Raw genomic sequence first — 19,158 nt, 5'->3', positions numbered from 1 at the left:
CTTGTAGACATAGTCTACCTATGAGACCAGCCTGAACCGTTGAGACCCCCCAGCGTCTGCCAAAACCAAGTATTATTATTGCTATTATTATTTTATTAAATTATTACAATCCAGTTATTATTACCAGACAGTGTTGGCAAGCTGGTACATCCTGCCCTAAAACAGTTCAGGAGCCCATGGTTATAAAACACTATTATCTTTAGTAAATATATTCCATAGGCTTGGCCACTGGTCAGTACTATGCCTCAGGGAGCTCTGAAGATAAACATGCAATAAGTCCATACTGGCTAAAATGAACCCATGCTATAAAATTGATAGCTGCCAAATGTATGTGTCTAGCTCAGACTTATACCCTCTACTGTCAACAGCCTATCAGACATCCCCACTTGAATATCTCAAACACCTAAAACTCAGTCATGTGGAATAAATTTCTCTTCTCCCTAAAATGTTCTCTTCTCTTATGTTCTTTAATGAAGGCAAAATACAAAATTAACAAAGAAAATTAACACAGTCTTCTTATTTGCTGACCTCTCCATCCAGCCCCAACTCATAGATAATTGATAATTGAGCTGAAACTTAACTTCTCAGTAAGGATTCAAAAAGCCTGTCACTAGCCAGGACATGGAAGCAACCTAAGTGTCCATTGACAGATGAATGGATAAAGAAGATGTGGCATATATATACAATGGAATATTACTCAGCCATAAAAAGAAACGAAATTGAGTTATTTGTAGTGAGGTGGATGGACCTAGAGTCTGTCATACAGAGTGAAGTAAGTCAGAAAGAGAAAAACAAATACCGTATGCTAACACATACATATGGAATCTAAAAAAAAAAAAAAAAAAAGTGGTTCTGAAGAACCTGAGGGTAGGACAGGAATAAAGACACAGATGTAGAGAATGGACTTGAGGACACGGGGAGGGGGAAGGGTAAGCTGGGACGAAGTGAGAGAGTGGCATCACATATATACACTACCAAATGTAAAATAGATAGCTAGTGGGAAGCAGCCGTATAGTACAGAGAGATCAGCTCCGTGCTTTGTGCTTTGTGACCACCTAGAGGGGTGGGATAGGGAGGGTGGGAGGGAGATGCAAGAGAGAGGAGATATGGGGATATATGTTTATGTATAGCTGATTCACTTTGTTATACAGCAGAAACTAACACACCATTGTAAAGCAATTATACTCCAATAAAGATGTTTAAAAAAAACAAGCCTGTCACTTAGTAGTTAGTTACCATATGCAAAGCAAAACAAGCTATTTGGCATGGATAATCAGAGAGCTACATCTTTTTATTTTTAATCTTTTTATTTCATTCTTAATACACAAATTTAGCTCTCTGTATCCTTAGGTTCTGCATTTGCAGATTCAACCAGAGATTGAAAATATTCAAAAAAGAAAAATTCCAGAAAGTTCCAAAAAGTTAAACTTGAATTTGCCTCATACCACCAACTATTTACATAACATTTACATTGTATTTACAACTATTTACATAGTATTTACGTTGTATTAGGTATTATAAGCAATCTAGAGATGATTTAAAATATACAAGTATATGGGAGGATGTGTGTAGGTTATATGCAAGTACTACTCCATTTTATATAAGGGACTTGAGCATCCCCGAGTTTTGGCATCCACAGGGCGGGGGGCGTCCTGGAACCAGTCCTGGAACCAGCAGATAATGAGAGATGACTGTATATACCCACATATATATGCATAACTTTGCATTAATGCATAAATGCAGACACATGATTTTTTGTGAATGTGTGCATGTGATATAAGGCCCAACGTTATGTGTTGCCTTGACATCTGAGGGAAACCAGGAGGGCCTTGAATGGCCTAACCATGAGTTCCTCACCCGACTCCAGTCCCACAGATGAGGTCTCCCAACCAAGCAACCCCCCCTTATCATGGGGTCCAGGCACAGTCCCTGCTTCTCCCTGAGTATCCTAGAGTTTCAGTGCCCTGTTAGCCTGAGAAAGTATTCAGATAAGCCAATTACCTTCTCCCCTGGGAACCAGGGGCACCTCATCCTCTCAATACTAGGAAGCCTTCCTCCCACAGCCCCTGGATGTCCTCTCTGTTTCTAGTGCAACCCTCTCGTGAACCTGCATGACCTGCAGTGTTCCCCCCACCCCAGGTTGTGAGTATACGTGAGTAGTAAACTTCTGTTAACCCATCTGTCCAGTGCTGGGTATTGTGTGTTCAGCCATCCCCATAACCATGGGTAGGGATCCCTCATCAGTGGGGTGAATAGGAAATGAATAAAATAGTGCAGCCCTTTTGAAAACTCTTTTTGAGGACAACCTGGCCACCGTACAGATATTATTGATGTGGTGTCTAAAAAAAGGAAGTTTTTCTGGGACTTGTAGAGTGGTTAAGACTCTGTGCTCCCAATGCAGGGGGCCTGGGTTCAATCCCCGGTCAGGGAACTAGATCCCACATGCATGCCGCAACTAAGAATTCACATGCCGCAACTAAGGAGGCCACATGCTGCAACTAAGGGGGCCACATGCCACAACTAAGGAGCTGGTGAGCTGCAACTAAGGAGCCTGCCTGCTGCAACTAAGACCCCACGCAAACAAATAAATAGATATTTTTAAAAAGTAAGTTTTTCTGTTATCTTCTTGGTGTTTGACTGCTTTTACTCCATTAAAGCTAATGCCTTCAGATTCTGCCTAGAATGAGGCTCAGTTATCAACAAACAATGCTTTCACCCCAATTTATGCCCCCTGTTTCAGCTTTTAATAACCTCTCCCTAGATTCGCAGAGGACCCTGCTGTATTGGACTAAAAAGTTTCAGACCCAGGGAAGAACTAACGATAAATCCAAATGCCAGACAAATTAAATCAGAAGCTTGAGATGGGGCCCTGGCAGCAGTATGTTTTTAAAGCTCCTGGGGTGTTGCCAAAGGGCAGCCAAGGTTAAGGAGCACTGTTGCAGGCAGCAAAAGCTCCAGGTCTTGGGCCTCATTTCATCTCACCTTCATGATTTCAGAATCAAGAAGACCCTGGTTGGTTTGATAGGAGAAGTTCCTATAATCAATTGTCTTGTTTCTGCTCAATAATTTCTAGGTTGTCCCTTCCAAAAATTCTTTTAATAATGGTAAAGAAAAATGTATCCCAAACATGGAAAAATGTAAATAGATGATTGACTAATTCTTTGACATCGAGCTAGAGCATTTTCCAAAATACCTGCTTGACCCTAATCTAATACTCTTGGAGAATATCACAGTGTATTTGACTAACAATTCATGGATGATAAAGGGGCAGGCATTTTAATAAGCCTTATAAGGTAAGATTTTTGCATAAATTGATGTCATCATAATTTGTATAGTTTAGTAAAGGAGTTAACCCTACAGGGAATATGGTTTTACTAACCTGTAGGACATTAATCAGTCATATATCTAGCATGGCAGTCTTATTCCAGCATTTTTTCCTAGCTATTTACATATTATGTGTTTGATTTTATATATTTCTATATAAAATTGTGTGTGTGTATGTAAGCTGTTCTTAGAACCAGCTTCTTTGTCTTCTTACTAGTTGCCTCATTAATAAATAAAATTAAATTTTGACATGTGCTAATAACAAGTAAATATTTGAGTCAAGCTTTTTCAAATTAATAGCAATAATATGAATAGTTATTTCTTGGATGCTTAATAGAAGCCAGACATTGTACTCAGTGTTTATATACTTTATCTCATTTAATTTTTTTAAAATAAATTTATTTATTTATTTATGGCTGCATTGGGTCTTCATTGCAGTGTGCCAGCTTCTCATTGCGGTGGCTTCTCTTGTTGCGGAGCACGGGCTCTAGGCACGTGGACTTCAGTAGTTGTGGCATGTGGGCTCAGTAGTTGTGGCTCACGGGCTTTAGAGCACAGGCTCAGTAGTTGTGGCACACAGGCTTAGTTGTTCCTCGGCATGTGGGATCTTCCCAGACCAGGGCTCAAACCCGTGTCCCTTGCATTGGCAGACAGACTCTTAAGCACTCAGCCACCAGGGAAGCCCTCATTTAATTCTTAATGAAATAGTTTATGTTATGGTACTAATTTTACAAATGAAGGAACTGAAATTTATGGAAGTTGGTAATTTTCTAGAATTCACAAAAGTGAGAGGTCCAGGAAGCTAATTCAGATTGTCGTACTCTAGTAATCAAATTCTTAGCCAAAGACAATCTATTTTCTCTGAGTTTGTAATCTCTCTGTACCTGGCCTAATAGTTTTGTATAAACATACACTTCACATTTCAATATCTACCCCCAAAATAACTTCCTTAGATCCCCTCCTTCCAGTATCTGCCCCCAACTCCCTCTCTTTACGGGGAACTTCTTTCATATGACCAAGGAAGGATATAGTCCTGACTAAATAATCCATATTTTCCTGCCCCTAAGGATGTATTTCTAATATTTCTGCATCTGCTATCACCCTGCCCCTGTAAGTTCAAAACCCACATTTAAAGCAGGAGCTGGCAGTTGTACCCGCCTGTATAGTTGAAAACCCACTTAATACCGTATCTTAATCAATCCTTGCAATTCTGGGAGAACGTACTATTTTCCTATTTTACAGAAAAGAAAACTGGGGCATATATAACCTCTATAACCCCAGTGGAGGTCTTTTGCCTTCAAATTTCAAAATTTATGATCTTTCTAATATCCTATCATGCCATTCATCCCCTAACTTTTTCAGAAGACCTTTGGGTCTAAAAGGAAATTCCAACAGTGAGATTGAAACATTTCGGAAAAAGATCAGGCTCAGGGAGACAAAACGTGTTGGGGGATGAATCAGAGCCCAGAGCCAACGTCCCTGGGACAAAGTGTACTATGAGGGGGAGCAATCCTAGATGAGTTTGGATCTCCAGTCACATCCCAAACAAAATGAAGGCCTGCAATGCGTTTAAAAAATCGAACCAAATCCCACAGCAATTAGATGGGTGGTCTTGCTCCACAGCACTCCCTCTCCTCCACTCACCTCATCAGTGCGAGAGCAGCGTAAAGCCACAGCGCTCCGCCTACTCGGAGGGAGCAGCCCGGCACCAGGCCCAGGTGAGGTCCCAACCTCTGCATCTTCCACCAGCAAGGACCCAGTCACGGTCAAGCCTCCCTGTAATTACCACCGTCCTGGCCCATAGCATGCCGTGTTATTTAGAGAATCATCTCTTGCTCCTAGCGCGGATACTCCCAATACTGGAACTGCAGACACGCTCTGCTCAGAGCCAGCTGCCTGAAGCCATTGTGTCCTCACTCCGCCCATCCTGGGATTCCATCCTGACAGCTCTGTATACCCACACTTAGTAACACCATGTCGCATATACAACTGCAGAGCACATAGATGCTTCCAGGCACCCCACTGCCTCCACAGGGGCCCCACCCTAAGGGGTTGGGCCCAATGCATCCCTTGGATCTGATGGTCAAGTTCATAGCTGTAGGCTTCCCACTGTTGCTGATGTTGGCATTTTCCCAAGTGTTCTCCTTACTGCCATGGTCCACTTTTGAATTGTACCCCATAGTTTGAAAAACCCTTGTCTGAAGCATGCATGTCCTTTGGAGACCAAAAGAGAAAAGGCAAAAAATGTAAGAAAGTTATTATTATATTATCACCTCCATAATTATTATCAGCTCCGTAATTTTTCAATCAAAAACCTAGAAACAAGCTATTTTATCTTCAGGTTAGTTTTTATTATCTTGGGAAATAAAATTTCTAATTATGTAGTTCTTACTATTGGGGCACAATATTTTTTCAGAGCTTAGAAGTCTCAAAAGTTCTTAGGCAAGACAGTTATCATCTCTGAACTGTCTTTCACTCCTTATCCCCAAAAGCTATTGATTACATATTGTTCGTGCCTAACGCTTCCTGGTACATAGTATGTGCTAAATAAATGTTGCTTCTATTTCTTCTCTACTTTTCTTCCCACCTCTTATAAACCCCATCTAAATCATTATTACTTGTACTGTTTGGGCTCTTGATTTATTCAGCCACTCCACAATCCCTGTTAAAGAGAACATGGAAGAGCTGGGAGATCTGACCCTTTTTTTTCCTTATGATGCTATCTGTTTCTAAATTATTCATGGAGGGAGCCTCAAACTCACATTGCCTGTTTCATCACCATAAAATGGGGAAAAGCGTCAGTGTCTCTAATTTCTCTTTCTTGGGGAACGATGATGGGAAAACCAAAGCCAAGGGCGTTCCCACTGTATTCACTCCTTTCCTCCAAGATCATTCCCAACCTACACCGCTCCTCTACATCTAAGCTCAAAGTTGAGGCAATAAATCCTCTAAAAGATATCACCTATCCCAGGAAGTGGATATCAACATCACCCTGCAGGAGCACTGGTACCAAAATGCAGGTTAGCAGACACAGCCAGCTGCTGGCCTGTCTGGGTCCAGTAGCCGTTTGGAAAGAGAACTCCCAGGCTAGAAGCCTGAGTCAGTGTGTTTAGCTGGCCCAGGGCAAACAGAAGAGTGAATGCTGTCCCATTTCCTACCATGACAGCAAGGCCCAACCAGAAGACTTGAGCACAGGAGATGGACAGTGCCTGCCAAATGCAAAAATCTGGAAAGAGGCTAAGAAGTAGCCCCCAGAGTATTCCTTGTGTCTCAGTTCTCATCCTTTATCGCAGCAGAGGGCTGCCTGAACAGTATTCCTGTTCCAGGGCTTCCTATGGGGGCTTCTTTCCCAGTAACTTCAGTAGCCAGTAGGGTGCCTTTGTGGTCAGCCCATGTGGGAACTGCCCAGCTCACCACAAACACGAGACTGGCCAAGACAAGATGACAAGTCCCATTTTCCTGGGTTAGATTCACAGCCCACCTCTAGATAACCTTCTGCTGCTTGAGACACCAGTGGCAGCATCACATTCTCTGTTTCATCTGAGTTTCTTTTATTCATGTCATAATCCTTCTTCAAATGCTGGGTGATCCTTGGCTGTTCTCTTGAAACTAAGAATATCCTAAGCGTCCTAAGGACACCCAGTGGGTTTGGGCCACACTTGGAAACTAGAGGACTTCACTCTTCAGTGGGTCACGTGGGCTATTTTATTGGAGAAACCCTAACTTCAGTATCTCTAGGTCTTTCCTCATAGGCTGGTCAGTTTCACCAGAAAGGAGACCCTAATCTCCTAATTTAAGAGTGGAGAGAGAGTGGCCTTAATAACAATGCTGCCAACATTCAGAGAGTTTGATGATTAAGTCCAAAAATTTCACCCCTGTCTTTTCAGTTCAGTCCCCTGCCCATGGCTGTGCCTGGTGTCCAGGGTCCAGGGTACCCCTGGTTCAAACTCTCTAAAGAGTAAACCTTAAGATTTCTGCCAGGCCAGGGAAGGACAGGAAAATTGCAAAACTGTACCTGTGAGAGGGGAGGGGAATAAGAAAGAAAAAGCATGTATTATGTCAACAATTATTCTGACGTATCTGGAATCATTCCTTTGATATGCACCTCAGCTATCTGGGACCAGTATCCTGTGTTTTCACATCCTGAGTTTCCTCAGGGCTCACCGTGGGGAGTGGCTGCAGTCTGATGGCTGCTAGATGGCATGTATTCTTTTCCTTCCTGAGTTCCCTCAGGGCTCACCAGCTCACTGGTGGTGGCTGCAATCTCTGTTGACTGTGACACCCTTTGTTTACTGATATGGCAGGCAATATTTTATTTCTCAGTAGCAAGTTGCTTAAAGGCTCTAAACTCCAGTTACCTCATCTGTTAAATGGGTTAATAAAACCTACCTTCACCATTGTGCAGCTCAGGAAGTGGGTCTCTTTTTTATCCCTATGCAGTGTATAGATTTTCAAGAACAAATTTCACTAAATTGTATGTGGGATATGAAGCCTCACATTTCCTTTTGAAAGGAAGAAAATGGCGGTGGGGGGGAGGAGTTTCTAGCACTATGCAAAATGCTTTTCATAAATTATGTACATTAACATTAGTAGCAGTCTTGTGAGACTAGTACTATTTCTATTTTACAGGTAACTAAACAGGGTTTAATGAAGGGAAATAATTGGCTCAAATACACTTGGTTAGTAAAAGAGCAGAGCTGCAAACCTATGCCTGCCGTATCTCAGGTTATGCTCTCACCAGTGCACTGTGCTACAGTATAACCAAACGTTTACATTATAACTCTGATTAGAAATTTGTAGTTACAAATTAGGTGGGCTTCAGGTAAGAATCAATTCTTTCATTCTCAGAAAAATTGAAACCATATACCAGTATCGTTCAGTGCAAAGTATATGGGATGTATGGCTAATTGGAGCTGGTTCAAACTCTAGCTCCTTCATTTATTTCGAGAACAAAAATGAACTCTGCAAGGTAGTAGGATTTCTTTTGCAGGTTAAAGGCATTGGCAGTGCCGGTCTTCCAAGGGAGAAGTCGATACTCAAACAAAAGCCAGCTCTGAGAAAGATAGTCCTAAGTACAGTGAGGAAGGGGAAGTCAGTCTCCCACTATGTCTGAACATTAAGACATAGACATTATGCACGTGAGACTTTAAATACTGAGGGTGGAAGGTGGCTTCTTCCACAGGAGATGGAATGAGACTAACCCCTGGGGGGCACATACTGAACATGAGTAACATGTAAGACACATTCTCCACAAAAGTATTTGTGTGTGTGTATACATATATATGTACATTTTTTTCTTATGTATTAATATATATGATACAGACAAAAAAGAATCTTAAGTATCACTGAATTTTTCCATATGATAGATCTATATACATACAATGCAGGTACTCCCTAGCCTTCAGGACAACCATTTTGAAAGTCTCATTTGAAAGTCAATGGCCTAGGGACTTCCCTGGTGGGTCCAGTGGATAAGACTCCACACTCTCAATGCAGGGGACCCAGGTTCAATCCCTGGTCGGGGAACTAGATTCTGCATGCATGCTGCAACTAAGAGTCCACATGCTGCAACTAAAAAAAGATCCCGCATGCCACAAACTAAGACCTGGCACAGCCAAAAATGAAAAAATAAATATTAAAAAAGTAAATGAAGTATAAAAAAAAATATTTGAAAGTCAATGGCGTGGCCTTTATGCAGCCCTTTTTCCAGGGACAGCCTGTGAGGCCTGCGTGCTGGCCAGTGTTGCTGGCCTCAGGTAGAAGACCTAAGGGCAAGAGGAGAAGGACTCTCCAGTGAAGAGTCTGGGTTACATGGTCCAATAACTTCTCTGTACTCAGAGAATCTCCGTCCAGTTTCAATTTTGAATGTTCTAAGGTTAACTTTTAGAAGAATAGCATTCTCTTTTGGCAAGAAGACTCTTCTACTCAGCGTGTTTTTCATTCTCCTATGAGTTTCAGCAAACGTAAAGCAGTAACCAAGGAAAGACATGAGACAAAAGTAATTATCTTGGTTCCTTAGGGCATAAAATAAAACTCCTTTCTTTCATTCTGTAATTTATTGTCTATCACTCTATTCATTTATAAAATCTAAAAATATGTATAGGCAACAATTTTTGGCTATATTACTGTTTGAAATTCAAAAACAGTCCTTCCAGTTCAGCATGCATTAAAATTGCATTAAATTGCATTAAATTAATTTTAATTGCATTAAAATTAAAATTCAGCATGCTGGATTTTTTTTTAAAAAAGCACAATTTTGGTGCCTGACTTAGCTGTCAGGAAAGTAAAGAAGTTCCTGGGAGGGCAGAAAAGATAAGAAGATGGGAATAAAATGAAGTAGGTGAGCTTGCTGTTATCCTGGGGAAACTGGCCTTCCCTACAGAAGGGGAGAAGCACATCATATGCTCAGCTCAGCTGGGTCTCCCAGTCCTAGCAGTTAGGAGCATTCCTCCCCCTTGAGGAAGAATGAGGAAGGAAGTTCCTCCCACTCTTTATCCTCCTGGGGCATGGAAAGATAGGTGCCCAGTTAGACCAAAGAAGATCTGCCCATTCACAGGAATTGTTTGCACAAAGCCGTATTTCCTTTCACGGATAAGCATATAAATACATGTACCACATATGTGCATAATGACATGCTAAATACTTGCTTCCAAAGTTCCATAAATATAAATCAAATATCTTTAATACGAAACACTTCTAAAGTCAAAGAAGTATCTAAAAAAAAGTTAAAAACACAAATTCTCATGCATTATTTCCCCCTTATATTTTCTGTTTTCCTGTATTAATTAATACTGTGCCATGATCTGGGAGCCCAGGATATTCAGGTACAGTTTTTTGATAAAGGAATAAAATATTTCTGAACAATTATCGTAACTATGCAAGAGCAATTCAGAGAGACATTAGCTCTATTTGGGGGCTGTTATTTAAGGAGCCTGCTCTCCCACAGCATAAATAGCTTCAAGAAGAGAAAGGGTAGACCCTGCTCTGAAGATATTCACCAGCACTTCCTACTTAGGACGACATTCCTGAATTCACAGTGTGCACAAGGCCCTCTGCCATTCTTTGTGTGGGCAGGTAGGGGAAAGAGATAGGTAACTGCCGATTGTATCTCTGTTTCACCTTGTGCCTCTATCCTACAGCCTGGTGAAGTAGGTAAGTGTACCAGGGCTGGCCAGATGAGGGCTTAGAAACCCTCTGATCATCTGGTTCGCCAACTAGGTGCCTAAGGCCCATAAACCAGAGCAAAGCCATATAGTTTACAAGATTGTAGGTAGGAGGTAGGAAAACCACAGGGATAATGCAGGAGCTGGTATCACCTGTAGGCCTGAAGTGGCAAGGAGGGCAAGCTGTGTGGGGAGGGCAACTCTACCTGAGTGTGACTCTTGGTGGATGGATGCAGCCCACAGTACCCGCACAGGGGAAGGCTGGAGGAATAAATACGCTGTCCTCACTCTCCCTTTCCCCGCATTGCTTGCTGCAGAGGATAAAAGAGTCTGCTAATGCAGTCCACATCAGTCAGACTCCCAGAGGACAGAGCAGGATGGACAAGTGTAAAGAACGGATTTGGATGGAGCAAAAGGAGGATAATCAGCATAGTCATAAACGCAGCCCTAAAAATGAGACCCAAATGGATAGAAAGAATAAAATGATAAAATGTAGGCTACCCAAATATCTTGGGCATATCAAACAGGAGGCTGGGAGCAGCAAGAAGACATCCACGTTCTCCAGGGGAGTGAGGTGTGTTGAAAACTGCCAGGTTTTGTCAGAATTGGAATACGGCCAGCATAAGTGAGAGGGAATCAGTGGTTCCAGATCTAAATGCCTTGGGAAAAGCAAAGTTAGCAGAAACCAAGATACTTACCACTAACAGCAAAACAGGCCTGTTGCGTTCCATTAGAAAAGGGAGCAGCTGATTCCACAACCAAAACCTCACCCAACATAAGAACCTTAGAACATAGAGAAGTACATCAGAAAGAGGAAAAGCTCGAGAGACAAATGGACAGTTCAGTTGTGATGTGTTTTTAGTTTTCTTTTTTTCACTAATATGACAGCAGTAACATAAAGACATGTCTGTCTGTTGGGGAGTATACTACATACTGTCAGTGCTTCACCCATATCCCTCAGATCCCTTTATCAAATTTTTATGCATGCCAGCTTCAAACAAGCTTTCACAAAATTCCAACACCTGTCCCTGCTTCTCTTTGCCAGAAAGCTTGGCTCGGGATGCTGGAGACTGGTTTGCCTACTCAGGAGAGACAGAAGTTCCTGAGGATGTGCGTTCCTTTGAAGGCAACCCAGAATGAATGATTGATTAGTGTGAAAGCATAAATACTCCAGCTCCCTAAGGGTTAATGAAGACAGCTCCAAGATGTAAGGTAAACTGAAAGATCATAGCAGTGAGCGCTGACAAAAACATTTAAGTAGAATCTGTGCTTCTTACAAAACACCGCCCTAAATGAAGCTAAATTTCTGACAGTGTGCATTGCATATCATACTTAGACCTGAGTCACTTGATCTAGGAAAAGACCCTTCTCATCCAGAGTTAGAGGAGGCTGAGGGACAGCCTGTACCCAGACAAACCAGCAAGAACAGAGAGCAATTGCTGTGGGAAAAGTGCACCATTCACCTCTGTTTTGAAATGCTGTCTGTTCTTTTCAAGTGTGTATAAAATCATAGGTCTGGAAATCAGACATGGCCTTTTAAAAAATAATCTTCTCAATCTCCTGGAGTCTTCTTTTTTTTGCCTCCACTAAATAGTTATTAAGCATCTATTGTATGCCAGTTACTCTCCTCAGCAACGTTGAGATAACCAGACAGACACCACAGACACTGCCCTCACTGAATTTATATTCTGTGTGAGGATCAGCCATGCATAAATAGGCAACTGCTTTATGTGCAGTAAATGTTCTAACAGGTTAAGTGAAGGGTGCTGTGGGAGCACATATAGAGGCACCTAGTCTTAATGGGAAAAGGAAGAAATGGGTATTTATGTTACAAATCTCTAAAAAATTTATTATAACTGACAAAGTGTCTTATGTGCTTCACAAAGCCCTATATTCCTGTCCTCCAATTTGGAGGATGCCAAAACTGTGGTAAAATTAATGAGATGAAGTCTTAGTGGATAAGGTTTATGTATCCAGAGAGAAAAACAAGAAGAAAAGGTAGATGTACAATGCCCTTTCACTGTCATCCTACTAAGACAGGCAAGTAAAGAGAAGAAAATAATGTAAACTATGTTTAAATAATCAGGGTGATTACTTTTTATGAGCTACATATAGCCTTACTAGTACAGTGTGTCTGGCAAAGAGTAGACATTTCATAAAGGTATTAATCTATTTTTGGGAGTTTAAATTGGAATGAATTCACTGGGAAAGAAATATCAAATTCAAAACATCATGCCATTTGATGCTACAGTTTCCTGTGGAGAATCTATCCTGAGGAAATCACCATAAATCTAGCCAGAGATTTTTTACACAAAGGTGATAGTCACAGTATTAGTTATACTAATAAAACATTGGAGGATTTGAAACAGGACAAAAATGTTATAAAGTATGATACAGTCATATGAAATCATATGTAGCAAAACTATAATTTAAAGAATAATAACAACGAAAAACTCATGACAATAACATGCGGAAACATTTTGTAACATAAAATATAAAGTATAATCCTACTGAAAGAAAATGCTTCAAAATGAGAACCTTTCCTGATCTTTGCTTAGTAGTCGTAAGGGTAAATTTCTTTCTTAACAATTTTCTTACTTTCCAAATTCCTAAAAAATTTGTACTACTTCAAGACTCAGAAAAGAAAACGATCATAACTGGTTTTTTTTCATTAATAGACTTTTTTTTTTAACAGTTTTAGGCTTACAGAAAATTGAACAGATAGTTCAGAGAGATTCCATATACCCCTTCTTCCTCATTCACAGTTTTCTCTATTAATACCTTGCCATTAGTGAGGTGTACACTTATTACAGTATATGAGCCAACATTAATACACTATCATTAAGTAAAGTCCGTAGTTTACATTAGGGTTCATTCTTTCTGTTGTACGGTTCTCTGGGCTTTGGTAAATGCATAATGTCACGTATCTACCATTACAGTAGCATCAGAGTAGTTTCACTGCCCTGAGATTACTCTGTGCTCCACCTAGTCATCCCTCTCGCCTTCTGCCATGGCAACCACTGATCTTTTTGCTGTTTCTATAGTTTTTCCTTTTCCAGAATGATTTCCCATTGGAGTCATTCAATATGTAGCCTGTTCACATTGGCTTCTTTCACCAAGCAATATGCATTAAAGGTCCCGCAATGTCTTTTCATGACTTGATAGCTCATTTCTTTTTATAACCACATAATATCTATTGTATGGATGTACCATTGTTTGCTTATGCATTTGTCTTTTGAAGGACATCTTGGTTGATTCCGTCAACCCAAGGGTTTTTTTTTGCAATTATGAATATAGCTGCTATAAACATTCTTATGCAGGATTTTATGTAGACGTAAATTTCCAACTCATTTGGGTAAATACCTAAAGTGTGATTACTGAATCAAATGGAAAGATTCCCAAAGTAGCTGTACCATTTTGCACTCCCACTAGCAATGAATGAAAGTTCTTCTAGGTCCCCATCCTCACTAGCATATGGTATTGTCAGGTTTTTTTGGATTTTAGCCATTCTAATAGGTGTGTGGTAGTATCTAGGTGTCATTTTAATTTGCTATTCCTTAATGATGTATAATGTTGAACAACTTTTCAAACAGTTGTTTTCCGTGTGTATATCTTCTTGGGTGAGGTGTCTGTTCAGAATTTTGCCAATTTTTTTAAATCGGGTTGTTTGTTTTCTTATTGTTGACTTTTAAGATTCCTTTGTATATTTTGTGTATAAGTACTTTATTAGATGTGTGGTTTGCAAATATTTTTTCTTAGTCTGTGACTTGTCTGGTTTTTTTTTAAGTATCTTTTGAAAAGCAGTTTTTAATTTTAATGAAATCCAGTGTATCAATTTTTTCTTTCATAGATTGTGCTTTTGGTGTTTTATCTAAAAACTCTTTGACTAACCTAAGGCCACTTAGAATTTCTCTGTATTATCTTCTATAATAAGATGTACAGCTTTGCATTTCACATTTAGGTCTATGATCCACTTTGAGTTAATTTTTGTGAGAGGTGTAAGGTCGGTGTCTAGATTCAATTTTTTTCATGTGGATGTGAATACCATTTGTTGAGAAGAATGCTTTCACCATTGAATTGCCTTTTGTCAAAAGAGCCATTGACTATATTTGTGTAGATCTATTTCTGGGCTCTCTAGTGTGTTCCATTGATCTATTTGTCTATACTTTCATCAGTAGCATTCTGTCTTAAGTATTATAGCTTTATAGTAAGTCCTGCAGTTGGGTAGGGTCAGTCTTCTGACTTTCCTCTTCTTCTTCAGTATTGTGTTTGCTATTCTGAGTCTTTTCCCTTTCCATACAAACTTTAGAATCAGCTTGTTGATATCCACAAAATAAGTTGCTGGGATTTGGGTTGTGATTGTATTGAATCTATAGATCAACATGGGAAGAGTTGACATCTTAATGATGTTTAGTCTTCCTATACATGAAGATAGTATATCTCCATTTATTTACATCTTCTTTCTGATTTCAAAATCAGAGTTTTGTATTTTTCCTTATGGAGATCTTATACATAGATTTATTCCTAGGCACTTTTTTGCTTTGATGCTAATGTAAATGATATTGTGTTTTTAATTTTAAATCACAATGGTTCATTACTGGTATATATGAAATCAGTTTACTTTTGTATCTTAACCTTGTATGCTGCAACCTTGTTATAATTGCTATCTAATTCCAGGAGTTTTTAATGTCAGTACACTGGGATTTTCTACATGGACAATCATGTCAGCCACAAACAAAGAGTTTTGTTTCTTCCTTACCAATCTGTATATCTTTTTTTTTTTTTCTTGTCTTGTTGCAATAGCTAGGACTTCCAGCATGATGTTGAATAGAATTGGTGAGAAGAGACATCTTTGCTTTGTTCCAATCTTAGGGGGATAGCATTTAGTTTCTCACCATTAAATATTATGTTAGCTGTAGGTTTTTTGTAGAGGTTCTTCATCAAGTTGAGGAAGTTTTCCTTTATCCCTAGTTTGCTGGGCATTTTTATCATGAATTGGTGTAGGATTTTGTCAAATGCTTTTTGTGCATCTATTGATGAGATCATATGATTTTTCTTCTTTATCCTGTTGATGTGATGGATTACATCATTTGATTTTTGAATGTTGATCATTCTTGTATATCTTAAATAAATACAACTTGGTCATTGTAATTATTTTTACACATTGTTGGATTTAAGTTACTAACATTTTGTTGAGGAGTTTTGCATTTATAATCAAGAGAGATTGATCTGTAGGTTTCCTTTCTCTAATGTCTTTGTCTGGTTTTTGGGTTAGGGAAATGCTGGCCTCATAGAAAGAGTGGCAAAGTGTTTTCTCTTCATCTATTTTCTGGGAGATAGAATTCACCAGTGAAACCATTTGGGCCTGATAATTTCTGTTTTTGAAGGTTATTAATTGTTGATTCAATTTCCCTAATAGATAAAGGCCTGTCCAGGTTATCTGTTTCTCTGTGTGTGAATTTTGGTAGACTGTGTCTTTTAAGGAATTGGTCTATTTCATCCAAGTTATAAAATTTGCAGGCATAGAGTTCATGGGATTAATAGTTGGCCCCTCTTTTATTTCTGTTATTAGTGATTCTTGTCTTCTCTGTTTTCTTCTTGGTGAACCTGGCTAAAGGCTTATCAATTTTATTGATCTTTTCAAAGAACCAACTTTTAGTTTTGTTGATTTTCTCTAATATTCCTCTGTTTTCAATTTCACTGACTTCTCTAATTTCTTTTCTTTCTTTTTTTTTTTTTTTGAGCCACTCTGCGTGGCTTGTGGGATGTTAGTTCCCCGACTAGGGATTGAACCCAGGCGCTCGGCAGTGACAGTGCAGAGTCCTAACCACTGGACCACCAGGGAATTCCCTGACTTCTCTAATTTTTATTATTTCCTTTCTTCTGTTTGCTGTAGGTTTGTATTGCTTTTCTTTTTCCTAGTTTCCTAAGGTGGAAGCTTGGATTATTGATTTTGGATCTTTCTTCTTTTATAATATATGCATTCACTACTATAAACTTCCTTCTTTGCACTGCTTTTACTGCATCCCATAAATTTTAATAAGTTATATTATCATTTTTATTTAATTAAAAATATTTTTTAATTTTTCCTGTGACTTCTTTGACTCATGTGCTCTTTAGAAGTGTGTTGCTTAATCTCAAAATATCTCTGAATGTTTCTCCTATTTTTGTATTGTTGATTTCTGTTGAATTCCATTGTGGTCTGAGAGCATATTTTGTGTGATTTCTATTTTTTTAAATTTGCTCAGGTGTGTTTCATGGTACAGAATGTGGTCTGTCTTGGTGAATGTTGCATATGAGCTTGAGAAGAATGTGTATTCTGCTGTTGTTGGATGAAGTATTCTAGAAATGTCAGTTAGATCAAGTTGATTGATAGTGTTGTTCAGTATGACTATATTTTACTGATTTTCTGGCTTCTGCATCTGTCAATTTACTGATAGAGGGGTGTTGAAGTCTCTGGCTATAATAGTGGATTCATCTATTTCTCCTACCAGTTACATTAGTTTTTGCCTCACATTTTTTGATGCTTTGTTTTCTGGTATGTGCACTTAAGAATTCTTATGTCTTCTTGGAGAATTGACCCCTTTATTATTATGTAATGCCTTCTTTATCCTTGATAATTTTCCTTGTTCAGAAATCTGATGTGTCTTAAATTAATATAGATAAGCTGGCTTTCTTTTGATTAGTGTTAGCATGGTATATCTTTCTCCATCCCTTTACTTTTAATCTGTGTCTTTATATTTAAAGTAGGTTGTTTATAGACCGCATATCACTAGATCTTATTATTTTATCTTCTGTCAGTTTCTTTTAATTGGTGCATTTAGACTATTCATATTTAAAGTAATTATTGATATAGTTGAATTCATGTCTGCAATATTTGAATGTTTTCTATTTGCTGCACTTGTTCTTTCTTTTTTACTTTCCATTATTGTTCTACCATCTCTAGTTTTAATTGAACTTTATATTATTCCATTTTCTCCTCTCTTAGCATATCAATTATACTTCTTTTTCTATTTTTGGTGTTTACCCCAGACTTTGAATTGTACCTTTATAACTAATGTAAGTTTACTTTCAAATAACACTATATCACTTCATGGGTATAGAAGGTACCTTTATAACAGAGTATTCCCAATTTCCCCTTCTCATCCCTTATGACATTGCTGTCATTCATTTCACCTATCCATAACCATGGTTACCTCATTACCCATTACGTTGGTGCTATTATCATTTGAACAAATATTTATCTATTAGATCAGCTAAGAATTTAAAATTAAAAGTTTTATTTTACCTATATTTATTCCTCCTCTAAAACTCATCCTTTTTTATGTAGATCTCAGTTTCTGACATATTTTCTTCTCTAAAGAACTCCTTTAACATTCTTGCAAGGCAGGTCTACTGGCAACAAATTCAGTTTTTGTTTTTCCGAGAAGGATAACTTTACTGGATACAAAATCTAGATTGGTGGGATTTTTTTCTTTCAATACTTTAAATACATCATTCCACTCTCCTCTTGCATGGTTTCTGAAGAGAAGCATTTTGTACTTCTTATCCATGTATCTATACAGGTAAGGTAGGTATTTTTCCTCTGGCTTCTTTCAAGGTTTTCTCTTTGTCTAGTTTTCTGCCATTTGAATGTAATATGGCTAAGTGTAGATTTTTTGGTATTTATCATGCTTGGTTTCACTGAGTTCCTACATCTGTAGTTTCATGTCTGTCATTAATTTTAGAAAATTCTCAACTGTTATTTCAGTTTTTTCTTTGGTTCCTTTCTTTTTTCTTTTCTGGTATTCTCATTATATGTATGTTATACCTTTTATAATTGTCGCATGGTTCTTGGATATTCTGCTCCATATTTTTCATTCTTTTTTCCTCTTTATATTTCAGTTTGGGAAATTTCTATTGACATATCTTCAAGATCACTGATTCTTTCCTCTACCATGCCCAGTCTGTTAGTGAGCCCATCAAAGACATTTTTCATTTTTGTCACAGTGTTTTGATTTCTAATATTTCCCTTTGATTCTCTCTTAGAGTTTCCATCTCTCTGCTTACATTACCCACTGTTCTTGCTAATTTTTAGAATCTTTAGCACATTAAACATAATTGTTTTAAATTCCTTGTCTGAGAATTCTGACATCTCTGCTATACCTGAGTCTGGTACTTTTGGTTGCTTTGTCTCTTCAGACTTTGTTTTATATTGCCCTTCAGTGTACCTTGCTATTTTTTTGTCAAAAGACAGGCATGATGTTTTGGGTAATAGGAACTGAGGTAAATAGGATTTTAGTGTGAGGTTTTATGTTTATCTGGTTAGGATTTATGCTGTGTTTACTGTTTGCTATAGCTGTAGGTGTCTGAGGCTTCAGTTTTCTCTAGTGTCATTTTTTTCTCCCCTTTTGTCTTTTGATTTCCCTAGAAAATCTTTCTCAATTAGAGTCTGAGCCTTGCAGTTCTTTCAGCTCTATAGCCTGTTATAAAGAAGACTTGTTGGGACAGGAAGACTAAAGGGAACAGGAGGATCAGGAGTTGGATATTTCCCACCTCCAACATAGTTTAGGTTCTGGTAAAGTAGTTTCCCTTGAGGGCAGGCAGAGAACAGAAAGCCCTGAGTGTGTTTTTAAATGGTTACTCCACCCCCACCCCCACCCAAAGCTGGAGGAGATTTTCCCTGAGAACC

At 38.8% G+C, this 19,158-nt stretch overlaps 1 non-coding gene across 1 annotated transcript; it reads right to left on the bottom strand.

Annotated features, from left to right (window-relative positions):
* Window positions 1-16,259: 16,259 nt before the first annotated feature.
* Window positions 16,260-16,332, bottom strand: TRNAD-GUC (transfer RNA aspartic acid (anticodon GUC)). Its single transcript has one exon. It is a non-coding gene; the product is annotated as a tRNA-Asp (tRNA).
* Window positions 16,333-19,158: the final 2,826 nt, after the last annotated feature.

The sequence above is a fragment of the Balaenoptera ricei genome, chromosome 8 (genome assembly GCF_028023285.1).
Source record: "Balaenoptera ricei isolate mBalRic1 chromosome 8, mBalRic1.hap2, whole genome shotgun sequence".
NCBI classification, from domain to species: Eukaryota; Metazoa; Chordata; class Mammalia; order Artiodactyla; family Balaenopteridae; genus Balaenoptera; species Balaenoptera ricei.
This window is presented reverse-complemented; position numbering and strand designations above follow the sequence as displayed.